A 13,832-nucleotide genomic window follows, 5' to 3' on the forward strand; every position below is an offset into this window, starting at 1 on the left:
ACAGAAATAAAGTTAAATCAATGATTTTGTGAATGTTTATTTCAGCATTAGTTATTCCAGATATTTTCAAACTCCAAATTCTTCAACACAACACGGGAGATCGTTTCTCCTCAGACTGGCGCGCAACTCCTGACAAAATTGATTGATGATCTCTCTCTGCCGCCGACTTCATACATGATCAAAGACATCAAAGGCGGGCGGAGGGCGGTGCGCAGGGAAACTTGAATATATAATGTGGCGAAGTTGTTGCACAAGGAATTCTCACGCTGAGAGGTACATGAAATAATGCTTACAAAATAGACCTCTATAAATCGGGCCACATTCAGCAATGGTAGACGGATTCGGGGCATGCCGTGCAAAACACACGGTCTCACTGGGGACAGGCGTTTTGGTCCCGCACGTTGTCGCCGCTACGCGATCGAAAGCACGCCGCTGTCTGTCTCGGACCAACACGCGTCTCCCGTGATGTGTAGCGTCCACCATGCTTTCCTGCTTACGGGCGTATGGATCGTAGAATTCGGCAAAAAAGGAATGATTAGGCCAGTAGAGTCAGTCCCCGGTAAGGTCAATGATTCGCCCGTTTGCGCTTGTAACGTTAAATGAACTTCCCCTCTGGTGGCCAAACTTCACTGACAAACATTCTCCCTATTTTTATCATGAGCTTGCGTAGTTAGTCTGGTACTATTATGTGCCGGTGTCACAGGGATTTCGCACCCCCCTGATTTTGAACCCCCCGGTGCGAAATCACTAGGGATCTCGCACCCCCCGGTGCGAAATCCCTAGCGATCTTGCACCCCCCAGCTAGGGATCTCGCACCCCCTCCTCGAACCCCCCTAGGGATTTTGACCCCCCCCCCCCAATATTTCGAAAGGTGCTCTGTCTGTGCAGCAATTATATTCAAAACTGCATTTTGATATAATAAAGCGATAGTTTAACGTGGTAATCGAGAGTATTATAAGTTGCTGTGTCTGACAGAACAAACATCTAAGACTCCGGGAACCCATGCCCTGGACTAATGTAACGCTACTAGTATTTCAGCACAGCGCGATGATGGTGACTCTCTGTGCACGATGATTCGTTATAATATTCTTCCTTTGTGCCATGAGGAATCTACGATTAGTTCATAGTTTTACTTCAATGTTCATAATTGATTTTTTAAATTATTTTAGAGACTTGAATAACATTTTATCATACAAAATTATATCACATATTGAATGGATGACGGGTGTTAAATAGGGTTAGAAAAAAATTATCGAAGCCTGGCGCCCGTCGGAAAAATGAAATCTTATGACATTTCTGAGTAAGAATTATTAGTTATTTAATGTTAAAAACTACGGGATAAAAAATTGTCGCCACCAGGATTTGAACACAAGAACCATGACTCCCAGATAGTCATTGCACAACCCACTTCGTTACCACTTCAGTCAACAGAGCATTTGAAATGTCAGTTATAGTTACCAATCAATTTGTTAAAAAGATAGCCACTGGGAATTATGAATGCCGTAACAGAACACATACTACACCCTGGGGGTGCGAGATCACTAGAGGGGTGCGAAATCGCTAGGGATTTCGCACCGGGGGGTGCAAATTCACTAGTGATGTCGAACCGGGGGGTTCGAATTCACGGGGGGTACGATATCCCTGTGACACCGGGAATGTTTATCTATCGCACGCCTTGGAAGGAAGTTCAACCATGATAAATGGTCGGCCTTTGTGAAAATTTGGAATCCCATGCTGTTGATTTTCGTGATTGAATCTGTAAGAAAATATATTTTCATGTCGTTCATGTTTTTGGGACGGACGCCGGGACGGGGTGAATTTTTTTCTATCATAACATTTTCGTCCCGTCAGTAATGCAAATCGAATCGTGTTACACACGAGGCAAAACACTAAAAACGTGGGTCTAGTGGAATGTTTTGGAGCGGGAAAATGCCGGATATTAGCGGTGCCGAACAGTGTACATCGTCGCGCGCGGGTGACGCTCCGTCAAAACAAATCCGCTGGTGGTCTAGCGCGGCCACCGAAAATAGACGGAAACACACAGGAGGACTTAGCACCTTCGTTTACGGGGCAATTGTGAAAATCTTTTGTTACAAATTGTTCGAACATTGAAACATTTGGATAGATGGTTTGAAACTGTTCTAAATAAAGAGATTTTTGTGCAGTTACGTTCGAAATGTTTCCAACATATGTTAAATAAGTTCAAACATGTTATAAGTTTCAATTCTTATTGTTTGAACAGTTTAGAACTATTGTGACTTAGACATTCTTTTAATCAAAATAGTTCAAACATATTACAAATATTATATTAAAACCCTCTCGGTGACTTGGAACTGACTCGTATTAAACTAAAATGATGCAAAATTTGACATGTGTCTGCCTTGGTCATGTACACAGGCCCTCATTTAAATGTTTGGCATACAGCCTTTCAAAACAATTTTTGAAATAAACAATTTTTTCGTTTCGTTTTTTTCAACCCAAATGTATACTATTGAATCATGCATTCAAACAAAGGGGTGTCACATTTCTATATTTCACCCATACTATCGCTGCAATCTGTTGTTTTTGGTAATTTCCTTCTTCTCCTGTCAAATCCTCATATATATCATTATGTATACTATGGAAAACTTAATCCTTTCCTGGGGTTAATTTTTTTTAATTCAATTTTGAACTGGGTTGATTATGCGCGAGAGTGTAATTTTGAGCGGATATTTGTCGACTGGTCTAGTTTACATAGAGATGGCACGCAATATCCCATTATTGCAAGGGGAGGTTTCTTTAATTATTTATTGCAATTTTGAGCTGGAGTGATTATGAAAAAGTCCATTTGTTAGCAGTAGTGTATTTGTTTATGTGGATAAGGTTTTGGACTGGTCCATATTGTGTTGAGGTGCTACTGGAAGACTCCATTCCTGTATGGAGAGACTAATTGTTTTTAAACTCAATTTTGGACTGGGGTGATCCATTTTTTTAGTGGAAGTATTTTAGAATGGTCCATTGTTATTATGGGACAGTCCATTTTTTGCATGGCGAGGAGTATGGCTAAACGTGCTGTATTTGCTCGCAAATGTTGCCTTTCTAGTTGTATGTTTGTTTGTATGTATGACTCAAGAATATATGGATGGATGGACAGTTTCAACATGTACATGTTAACATCTTTTCGACATTCTCGCATGTCCGTTCCCTAGTCAACTGCCTAAATGGGCTTCTGTGATTTGGCACATGCGTTGTGGAATATCACAGCTCAAGATGCACAGCTCGCTTTTAGTCAAGGGCTATACGTCTATTCAATAAAAAGAAATTACACTGTTACGCACGACAACTCAATTGGTAGAAAGCTTTCGGAAGGCATCCGCCATCTTTCTTAATTAAGCTCTGATGGTAGCCACGTGACCTAGGAGTCAAATGTTACATTGACACTAATTTGTTGAACGTTGGTAATGTAAATTTGCTGACAAACTTGTTGGAGGTGGATTATAGTTTACGTCACGTTTTGGAAAAGGACAGAGAATGTGTCAAGATACATTTTACTATTTGTATTTGCACCAATACAAGGTTCATGTGGCGCTGCATTCAAATCAATATCACATACAAAAAGAACAGTATCAATAATTTCCAAACATAATGATAACAGTAATACCCTTTCATCACCCACAGTTATTATTAACTGACTTAAACAATAATAACATATAATATGCGCTATATGTTGATACCTTGGGAAGCTTTGTTATTACTTAACGGATTATGTCTTCAGTCAAAATAAGCTAGAAGCGCTTTGTGTCTTCAATTCAATGTTTGTTTGAGTGAATAATATTAGTATCAGATATGTGAAAATGTTAGTTGTTTTATTCAGGAAAATATTGCTGCACCCTCTATTTGCCGATACACACAAAATATGCATGATGTGCAAAATTACAAACAAATTAGTAAATGTACTTATTGGTCCCTCCACTAGATCTGCGGCACGTTGGCGTGTCGCTGCGTCCTAAACTGAACTTGTGTTACTCTGATTTTATAATGGGAATATCATTCAAAACGTACTAGTATGACCAAAAAGACAACAACACACACAAACCTTAAAAATATTAGTTTTTTGTCGATGAAATTCGTTGAGTGCTTTGTCAATTTGATCGGCCGCAGCGACGCCGCCAGCGTGCCGCGGGTCTAGTAAGAGGGGGGGGGGGTTAGTACCTAACCCCAGCTCTGAAAGGAACAAGGAAATAGCCATGCCTTCAAGCACCAGGGTTAATGTGTTCAAAACTCCGTATCCGTATATATTCGTAGCCATCAAGTACTGTACGAGCATTCTTAATGGATAACTTAAAACAACGCTTGCAGTCAGAGGTGCAAAGAGTGATAGGTCGTTCAGTGTAATATAACCAGCTGCTATTGTGCCTCGTGCCTGCTATATAGATACAGAGATGCATGGCACGTAGTTGTAAATGTTTTGTTTTTTAAGAAGCAAAGTTGTACCAGTAGTCGTACAACTCAGTAACAATTGTACACATTATGAAGATGTAGCACGTCCATAGGTCGATAGTTTGTCTCGCTTGATGGAGGTGGTAAGAATCAGCTATAGTTGTAATGAGCTAAATCAGGCAAAATCAACAGCACAGAACCTGATCTTACAGCACACGTAATGCACTTGTAAAGCATACGAAAAGTAGTCTTTTATGAATAATAGTAACCTATACGCCTGCTTAAAGGCATGATTCCGTGCAGTGTACATAGCTTCATTATTTTATTGTGACGGATGAACATTCCCCTAGACTTAAGGTGGAGTACAGGCATGCGGCAGCACATTTTCAACAAAAATATTTAGACAAAATAACCACCTGATTTGTTAGATGTATTGGTCTATTTTCATTATCTAGCATCATTTTCCTACATAAGTTATCAGTTTACCGCAAACTTCAAGGGCAAAGTTGCAGTTTCCAACGTCCTGGCTGGGTGCCGATACCTTTTGGAACAGCCTGACCAATCAGAGGCCTCCATTTTGGCTATTCCCTCCCTCCCTCTGGAAAGCTGGATTCTCTGGCCTGGCTGTGAACACTGCTCTGACTGTCAGATAGTGTGTTTGCAGAGGTTATTGACCCGTATGTCACTGTTAGTGCTTGCATGATTGGGAAAAAAGCAAATAATGGCGATTTGGGGTCATTTTACGATTACTAAATGCCAATTTTATTAATACTACCTCTACAGCATGATTTTAGAAGCAAAAGTTTGACAAAACTGTATATGATAGGGCAGAAAAAGAAATGCTGTTCTGAGGTTTACCACCTGATCTTGCCTCTCACGGGTGGCATAAGCATTTTGATACTTTGATAATGTGTGAGGGCCCACAGAAGGAGGTTCTCATAAAATTATTGAAAAAAATTCACCAAAAATTAATTTAGAAAGATATCAAAAAAGGAGCCCGTGTATTGACCAATGGCATTATTATGCATCTGTCCCTAAAATATTAGCTTTGTACATTGGATCGTTAGCGAGGAAAACCCACTTTTGTAAAAAGGGGCGTGGCCCTGTAATTGTTGATGACGTCATCATGACGTCATAAAAATTTGCATACATTATTGTCTTGCACAGAGGTACTTGGAGAAAAAAAATCAAGAGCCACAAGTAACACTATATAGTATTTTCAAGACACCCCAGAAGTGCTGCCGCATGCCTGTACCCCACCTTAACATGTAACATAGTGCGTTCAAATACTCAAACGAAGCCAAATTCACAGTGTCTATCGACATCTAAGATGGCATGTTTTATATGAATAAATGGCCAATTCACAAACGGTTACATTCTATCTGACCTTCGTACTACAAAAAAGCCCAACTTCTGCCAGAATCTTGACACAAGGGGGCAACCGTATTGATTTTATTTGCAGGTCACCCTCTATGGCTAGCCTTTGTATCTGATTCTCAAAGTAGTAACTTTGCTATTCTATATTGGCGTTTGGAATGTAGCAATGGCCACAGCAAGTAAAGTCTGTGAACGACATCTGTGCATTGATTTTCGCCTGGTTTGGAGATAAAAGAAGTTTTGATCCCCAGTGGTCAACAAAACAAAAACACCGAAAATCGGGTACTAGTAGTAGCCTGTTTTGGCAAAGGGAACACTAGTGTGGTGGCCACGATCGTAGTTATATAGACGTAACACCAGACTGGTAGCCATGAGTATAGTCGGTAAATGATATTAGCTAGGCTACCACACTTAGGATACCACTTTGTACACTTCTCAATTACAGGAATTTTTAAAAAAAACTGTTGGTTGTTATGTATGTTTTTTTCTGCTATATGGGGATTTCCCCCCCATATCTCAAGTCATCCGAGAGAGGAGACTACGTTTCGATGTTCATTCCTGGAGGAGTAAGGAAGAGATCATCAGTGACGTCCTTTTGTGGGCACCAAAACATGGACATGCAAGTGTAGGCAGGCCTCGCATAATCTACATACCCCAGCTGTGGGAAGATGCAGGCTGCAATCTAGAGAAACTACGAAGAGCAATGGGGGACAGGAGGACTGGAGGAGGAGGCTGATGTTCATCCGTGACACTCTCACGACAAAATGATGATGATGATGATAATGATTCTAACGTAAATTTAGGCATCTTTTTTGTTGTCGTTGTTCATCTTGTTTCTTTTGCGCTCTCGCATCAGATTCCAGGTGTTAAAAGTTTGTAATTCTTAAGATGTACTTGCTGTTGCCTAAACTGGAAATGCACAAGAATAAGTGATTTGTACCAAACCTACCTCGGTGATTCGAGTCTTGAACGTGGTCGGGTCCGTGTCTGACTGAGATAAAAGAGAATCCGTCTTTCTCCGTTAGGGCAGAATTAAAGTTTAATACCGCAATCGAATCCCAGCAGTGATTTTGACCGCGTGTCGGTTACGTTACCTGTTGGCGTACCACGATCGATGGCGTGGTTGTTATTTTCTCGTATCATACCCAGTGATCTAGTGATATCGATATGACTCTTGGTGCTCTCTCCTAATGACAAGACGACACACTCACATAACTAACAAAAGCGGCGGGATTAAACTTACCAGGTTGACCAGTTGGATAGTTTGGAGAGGGTATCAGGCAAGTTTTGGACATACAAGCTGCGTAAGACAGGACTGTAAGGCTTAATATACTCACAACGGGAAAGAGCCCTACTCTTAAGTGTAGTGGGATACTAAATGTGCCCAATGTGTAGCTCTCCTCAAACACGGGGCCTCCGGCTTAACGTCACATCCGGGAGAAAATCCCAACCTGAAGCTAGGTATTGATATTCATCCGAGTGGAGTGAAGAAATAGATATTAAGTACCATTCCAAAGGGCACAACACTGAGTTCTGCTAGGGATTCGAAGTCAGAACCATTAGATTCCAAGTAACAACCCTAACAACTTTGCCCACTAGCTATAGCAGTGAATCTGCTGTCTTCGCGTTCATCGATTGGCCGAAGGCATGAGGAATGAGAGGGACACTGGGGCTCAGGTTTCTTGAAGAATAGTGAGTAAGTAATCATGGGTCTGTCCACACTACTATAATCCATCTTCAACTCCTCGGAGGTATCAACTGACCGTGAAAATGGCCTGCACTAAAGCTCTCGACGGCACTGGTAAATGACTTCAAGCAATTTGCAACCGAATCTATCAATTTTCCCCGATGATATAAAAGCTTGTTCCGAAAAATACTGCCATTACGTTGAAATGTACCAGAGGTTTGTTAACCGTCGCGCCAAGGGCCCATTCGCTGTGCGGCAGTAAATCAACTGGTGATGAACAAATAACTTGATGCTGACTAATGTCCTGACAACTTGTGGAGCAAGTCGGAAAATAGCATCGCCACAGGTAGACTTGGTGATGTGCTAAGTGCGTGTACCCTGTGAATAGGAAGGTGATTGTACTAACGGCTTCATCATTTGGTGTCCACGGCAACAATATTGAACACATTCAAAATTCACCGCGCTAGATAGCTGATTCCCACCACGTAGCAGCTTTGGCAAGCACGCTCTCGACACTGCACCCCGCGCCCACGATCATTTGCTCCCAGTTCGTCTGCCCCCTGTTGTAAATATCGTGGTCCGGCGCTCTCCAATTTTACGACTTGCCATCCCATCATGCTATCAGTCCTACTTGGAAGGTCAGGTGGTGGGCCTTCAGCAGCCGCGCAGATACCCTTGCTGCAGATGCTGCTACCAGCAGCGGCACCTTCCTTTGGATTCCGCGAAACGACGAGCAAGTAGGCTACAGTGCCACCATCATCTGCTCCATACGGGTTGTAGTTCAGTACCACATAGGACTAGGAGCATCAAGCAAAAGGACTTTACTCTGAGAAAAGTGGGCGGACCATCTTAGAGATGCCAAGCGTCAGCGGGAAGAAACGTTATTACTCTTCGGCTTCCCGTTCAGCGTAGAGCGGAAATCAGCTACTAGCGAATGTGGAGGCGATGTCAGGCCAGAGTAGGCAACGATTTCTACCAAGGTTGACGGAGGTAAGAGTGTAATACATTTAGTTACTCAGTACAATAAGTAGACCTGATACATGATTTATATATCTTACATCTCCTATGACAGGTACATTGTGAGATTATAAACAATGTGTAATTGGACATTATGAATGAACGGTAATTGAAAAATGTTAGACAAGTGATTTTCAAAAATCTTGTCAGTTCCACGCACGTTTATAGTTCAATCGTGCAGATACGCACTCTTTGCCCGGGGCGTCTCTTCCACTTTGTAAAACTGCGGGCTTATCTTTATTCATTCGCGTGCAGGCAATTAAGTATGTAAGGGCCGCAAAATGCAATTAAATGCGGCAGTAATGTGCCTGGAGGTTTTTGCTTTCTTAATGTGTACAAGCACTTTAATTGGGTGCTTCGTCACGGCTTATCTCCTGTTGTTCTGACAGCATCTTGCAACGGGAAAATTCTGGCGGAGACCATCCGAGCTCTATGCCAGGAAATGAGTTCGTATTTCTTTCAGCTTCATTATATACGTTCTCTATAAGCTAGTAATGAGTCTTCATATTCGTCATCGATATAACATTTTATCACCTACGTACCTACCGTTAACAAGCTGCCCCACTGTGATAAAAAAACTTAAACAACTTCTTCACTTAAGTCTTCATCTATTTCTGTTGTTACCAATTGGAGAGAGACGAAACATCGAATTATTTGCTAGGAAAGGAAAGACGTTAGGAAAAAATAGGTCATTTCTCACTGGAAAGATGTGTCAACATTTACTGTTTAAGTTTTCCCACTAGATTGGCTTTGTGGCAGATACTGGCGTTTGCCAATTTCACCGGTAAGGAGTTCAGCGGAAATGCACGGTCCAAACAGATATATTCTAGAAGATATTTACACTATGTATAACAATATCTTTTACTAAGAACACATTTCCACTAGACGGCGATCGGTGAACGACCTCTCAGTGACACAGTATGATTTGTTTTCCTCTTGATTATGAACAATGTCGTATATTCCTTTGCTCCATCATCATTCTGTGGAATCCATATATGTGCATTAAGCTCTATGTTATAGTGAAAAAAACAACTAATAGGTATTGTGCTTTCTAACACTGTTTTTTCAAGACAGTACTTTCGGGTGCATATTTCGTCGAAACATATGTATTCTAGAAGATATTTACACTATGTTTAACAATATCCTTTACTATTATAGAACCAATTTTCACTACGGCGATCGATGAACAACCTTACAGCGATACAGTATGCTTTATTTTCCCCTTGATATAATAAATGGAAGATGATGCAATACGTAAACGTAGGATTTGAAAGACATTAAAACACACAGAGCGCAAGAAATTTCGCTCTTCATCAATGAAACTTGTGTGGTCTTTCCAATTTGTTGTCACTCAGCGGTCGTAGCAAGGTCAAAGCCTCTGATGGAAAGGGTGTTTATCTAAAAATCTTGTCTTATTTCGAATCATCCAATGTATTTGAATGAAGCCAAGAATCATACATTGTGCTGTTATCAACAGAATGCTGGTGGAAGCCAGCCAAGTCTAGCAATATCCCGTTAATGATGCATTTCTGGGAAAGTAAAAGGAAAGACTCTGCCTTAAACCCCATGTGCACACACAGGCACACAAAGAATCTGCTCTGCGAGTCACACAAAGGACGTGTACGTAAGGAAAAAGAAGAATAGGACAGTGAAGTCGATTTCACAATGCCGACTTTTCATTGTCTAGGTTCATTTTGTGGCAGGCCTGCTTTAAGTGTTATCTGCCCTAACCATCAATGCCCTAACCCACTCTAGCTCTTCCAAACTGTGTGAAAGTAATATCTAGTCAGCCGTAACAATGCCAACCATATACTCTGTGGACGTATCAAAACTCGCACAATATTCACTGCTTTTGCCAAATGTGTAATTGGTATATATAGCTTCTAGCGTAGACGGTTGTTTTTAGAATTCCAAATAAGTCAATAGTATCCACCTACCCATCGGTAATCGTTAAATTTCTATTAATCTGTGGTTCTGTGACTGTGCATACCGGGGGCTCCTTTAACGATTGGAGGTTAACTACGCGAAATTGTTGTGCAAAAACTCAAACTGTGGATCCTCAGCATATACGTTGGCCATCTGTAGGGCACCTTTACGCATAATTCGTTTTTATCGAAAGGTTATCATATTTTGAGCACAAAATATGGATTTACACCAGATTACCGGGGATATTGAATAATATACCCGTCTGATAGAACGGTCTACAAATAGAGCATTGTGTCTAGTGGGCAACCCACGACCATCATTAAATTTCAAAATCGTTATACATCTGGTAACTGATGTGCCTTCTATTTGGCTACCTTCCACACCAACATCGTCTATAGTCTGCTATTGCAATACATTGGTAGGAATTGGGTGATGAGAATGGCAAGATAATACACCTTTAGGTCTAGTTTTATTGCAATAAAGTTCAAAGGCATGGGATGGTTACGCCAAATTGTACCAGCCTTCACGAGTTCGTATGGCAATTATATTTCATAGTATTTGAAAAAAAATGAATACCCCCCAAAAATTGGTATTCAACACTGTGGTGATCAATCAATGAAGAACCCAACTGATAAATGTAGTCGTCTACATTGTACATTGGACATGGACATTGCTATCCATCACTGCCAGAGATAATTCAATTATAACAAGACAAGGTGTAATGATATAGAGTGCATATTTGCATATTTGCCCATGAATCATGTACAATACCAGAATTTCTCCCCGCAAGATTTTCTAAAGGCGAAAGAATTCAGGTGGTATTTTTTAGATCTGAGACTGCGTGTACTACGGTCTTTACAAGATGCCATTTACCAATAGTCACGTACTGTTTTGCAGAAGTGAGCACGCGAGGTAGTTGAGATAACCTTGAAATTCATATTGACATACGCAACACCGGACAAATTGGTATACGTGACGGTTGGGGCCGACATCAGCTTCGTTAAAGAAGTCCGCAGCAAGGAGCATCGGTGCAAAGTTGATAAATCAACCCGCCGACATCAACAGGCATCTGTTGATGTACACCAACGTACTGGATGCGTTAAAATGCATACCTGTCTTTTGTAATATTTTGATGAAAAGTACATTTAGAATAGTGGTACCCATTTGTAACCATTTTCAGACACGAACATAACATTCATGTTCTAATTTTTTTTTTTTTTCGAGCAAGGAATAATGGGACGTACGACATTTTCTTCCACCTTCTCTCCACAATTCACAAATTCCAAGCCAATACCTACGAATTACTTGGCACTGGTCACAGAAAGCGCGGAAACTACGGAAGGAAAGGGAATCACGAGACACTGTTCCTATTCCAGACGAAGATATCGGCAGACAGATCGATCGCATGTCGAGGTCCTTTTCGAACTTAAGGAACGGAAGTAAATCGAAGTCACAGCGGTAAATTGAAGATGTCTGACAGAAGGACCGTGTGCAGTAGGCTCATCCGCATTCGCAGCAGAAAACACAAAGGCCATTTATTTCACGTATTAAATTAATAACTATGATGTGACAGATTAATTTACTTGGAATTACCTTAACATAATTCACCATGCGTTAAATGCATTCTTGTGCAAGTTTCGAGACAAGTACTATAAGATATAGCTTATAAACTCATCAGCACTGGTATCTTACTGCATTACTGCACACTGCATTACTGTACAACTGCATTTCAATAGTTGAAAGAGCTGTTTTATTAATTGTACGTCATTTGAACGCCGTGTTATTTTAAAACTGTTCGGACATTATCCATGTTTAAGGCCTGTACGGCAAACGTAGACTTCGATCTTGCCATGAGTGATTGCATGGTGACGTTTATATTTGGAAAATACATTATACCATTCCAATGGGTACAGCGTATTAAAGCTATTCATGGTACCTCAAGGAAAATAGGGGTCGTGCAATTAAAAACTGTGCCATTATTTGTATTGTTTGTTGTTTACTTGTAATTTGTTTACTTGTAATTTGTATTTTGAGATCTTTACTGACTGTATGTGCCAGATGTTGTTTGCTTCATAGTAAATCTATTAAAACTAAGTGGAGCTCAAATGTCAAAGAAACGTAATGTCTTTCTATCATGACTACATAACACAGAAATTGCCTCTCAGTCCTCTCGGAGGAGTCGTAGACCAGTTTGAACGTTATGTATAATTAAGCAAGGCTCACATGTACATTCACAAAAGAAGAAATATATGAGCCGCATTTTCAGTTGTACTTGAATGTAATATGGCGAAGCCTTGTGAACTCAGTTGGCTCAACGCACCACGCGCCAGAGGACGAATTAGTGACAAGTGAATAGTGAATAAGTGTGTTAGTGAGTGAGTGAGTGCGTGTGTTAGTGAGTGAGCGTGAGTGAGTGAGTGTGTGTGTGTGTGTGTGTGTGTGTGTGTGTGTGTGTGTGTGTGTGTGAGTGAGTGAGTGAATGACTATTGTATCAAGAGATCCTAGGCTAGCACCAAACACATTCACTTTCACATATCAAGGAAACACATTCAGCTTATCATGATTAAATCCAATAAATTGTGCCTTTCCGTGAATTAGCAAAACAGAAAACATGACTTATAAGACTTACAAAGGAGAAAATTCTTGTTGTTTATTTCGCAAAACCAGTAAACTGCCTTTCGGCATAACACACCAGTTTTGTACAAAATTTTAAAGATGCGTAAAACTGGACTATAAGGATCACGGGGATGAACCCCTACTCTTGTTGATAGATTTAGTACGTACTCGGGTGACTCTCCTCACAAAGATGACCTTTGACTTTACGTCCCATCCGAAAGGACGTCCCTAACCGAAGCTAGGAACTCATTTGTCGAGTGTAAAGTGCCTTCCAAAGGGCAAAACATTTTTTTTTGGGTTGCTATGGGTTTGAATCAAGAACCTTTAGATTCTAAGTGAACGGACCAAACCATAAGATCATCTTGCTATAGAATGTTTGCTAAAGAGCAAGACAATATTTGATGATTGATGATAAGTGAAGTTGAAGTAAGGCGCTACAACATCCTTTTTATAGCACTTTATATACAACTTGGTATTATCAAAGGCTTATGACCACTGCAAAACCAGAAACTGAAGGGGTAAATTTTTGTATGAAATTGAAAGAGGACTTGATCTATGATCGAAGTATGATTGAAGTGGGAAGGCGCATTTTACTAATCATCGTGAAAACAATTACTTTCATGTCGATGTTCTAAAGATAAGCCCTTTATCAAGGACAAGCTCCGTTAATGGATTATAACCCAGTTTCATAAGTGAGACAGTTTAATGTAAGCTGGCTCTTAGAAAAATTAGCATGACTACACTTTTATGAATATTGGTACGGTCATGCTTATTTGATTATATGGAAAGC

At 40.6% G+C, this 13,832-nt stretch overlaps 1 protein-coding gene across 1 annotated transcript in view; it reads left to right on the forward strand.

The window, feature by feature from the left end:
• Positions 1-7,813: 7,813 nt before the first annotated feature.
• The window catches only part of LOC136432209 (fibrinogen-like protein 1), a 60,507-nt gene continuing 54,488 nt past the window's right edge, over positions 7,814-13,832 (forward strand). The window contains exon 1 of the mRNA XM_066423252.1: positions 7,814-8,473. The gene's annotated coding sequence lies outside the window, so the exon portion shown is untranslated. The remainder of the gene's footprint in view (positions 8,474-13,832) is intronic.

The sequence above is a fragment of the Branchiostoma lanceolatum genome, chromosome 4 (genome assembly GCF_035083965.1).
Source record: "Branchiostoma lanceolatum isolate klBraLanc5 chromosome 4, klBraLanc5.hap2, whole genome shotgun sequence".
Taxonomy (NCBI): domain Eukaryota; kingdom Metazoa; phylum Chordata; class Leptocardii; order Amphioxiformes; family Branchiostomatidae; genus Branchiostoma; species Branchiostoma lanceolatum.